The sequence below is a fragment of the Tenrec ecaudatus genome, chromosome X (assembly GCF_050624435.1).
Source record: "Tenrec ecaudatus isolate mTenEca1 chromosome X, mTenEca1.hap1, whole genome shotgun sequence".
NCBI lineage: Eukaryota > Metazoa > Chordata > Mammalia > Afrosoricida > Tenrecidae > Tenrec > Tenrec ecaudatus.
In genome coordinates this window covers 98976149-98977356 of record NC_134548.1, presented here as the reverse complement: position 1 = coordinate 98977356, position 1208 = coordinate 98976149, and the positions used below count along the sequence as shown (strand labels likewise).

The window sequence follows — 1208 nt, the reverse complement described above, 5'->3', positions numbered from 1 at the left end:
TAACTGGACCAATAGATAACATGATAAATGGAGAATGGTTGATGTTATCAAGGATTTTGTCTTGCTTATATCCACTATCAATGCTCATGGAAATAGTCAAGAGATCAAATGCTGCACAAGACTTTTTTTAATGTGTTGCTAGCAAGGATGTTCTTCTGAAAATGAAGGTGAATCTGACCCAAGCCATGGTATCTTCTTTTTTCCTCTTAATGTCTGTAACAAAATTTATCCCTGTGGCTGAGCAGAGAGGAACAGGGCCCGTTAGTTAGAGTGTTTCTGTGGCAGCCTTTTGGGCCAGTGCCAGTCATGGGTGGGGCAGGCACTGAATTTGACACAGCTGCGCTATGGTATTTTCAATAACCTTAGGTGTGTGCGAAAGTAGGACCTTGACTAAGGAAGATCAAAGAAAAATCGATGCATTTGAATTATGGTGTTAGCAACAAGTATCGAAAGTACCATGGACTTCAAAAGAACTAACAAATCTGTCTTTGACTAAATACAGCCAGAACAGAATTCTCCTTAGGGGCAAGGATGGAGAGACTTCATCTTGCATACATTGAGCATATTGTCAGGAGAGACCAGCCCCTGGAGAAGGACATAATGCTTGGGAAAGTGGAGGGGCAGCAAAGAAGTGGAAGGCCATTAACTCGATGGATAGACATGGCGGCTACACAATGGGCTCCAGCATACGAACCGTTGTGCGAATGGCTTCATACAGGGCAGTGTTCCTTCTGTTGTAAATAGGGTCATAATGCTTCAGAACCAACTGGATGGCTCCTAGCAACAACAATGATTCAGAAGGGTCTCAATGACAGTAACTTGGTTTTTGGTTTACATTCATCTACAAACATTTCCCCTTGTTATTAATAACTTGCATGCGTGTAGGAATCTTGTTATTTTGGATGAATACATTATTCTTCGTAACGTAACATTAATGATCCATAGCTTACATTGTTGTTATGGTTAGGTACTATCCAGTTATTTCCAACCCATAGTGACCTTTATGCACAAGCGATGGAAACACTGCCCTGTCCTGAACCATCCTCACATTTATTCCTATGCTTGAGCCCATTGCTGCAGTCACTGTGCCAATCCATTTCCTGGAGGACTGACACTGCACTTTATAGAGCACGCATCCGTCTCCAGGGACCAGTTTCTCCTGACAACATGTCCGAAGTATGTAACACAAAATCTCACCATCTTTTCCT

At 42.2% G+C, this 1208-nt stretch overlaps 1 non-coding gene across 1 annotated transcript; it reads right to left on the bottom strand.

Moving 5' to 3' along the window:
- Nucleotides 1–207: 207 nt before the first annotated feature.
- LOC142435350 (small nucleolar RNA SNORA5) lies at nt 208–342 on the bottom strand. The gene has a single exon (XR_012781420.1). It is a non-coding gene; the product is annotated as a small nucleolar RNA SNORA5 (small nucleolar RNA).
- Between the last annotated feature and the right edge of the window lie 866 nt (nt 343–1208).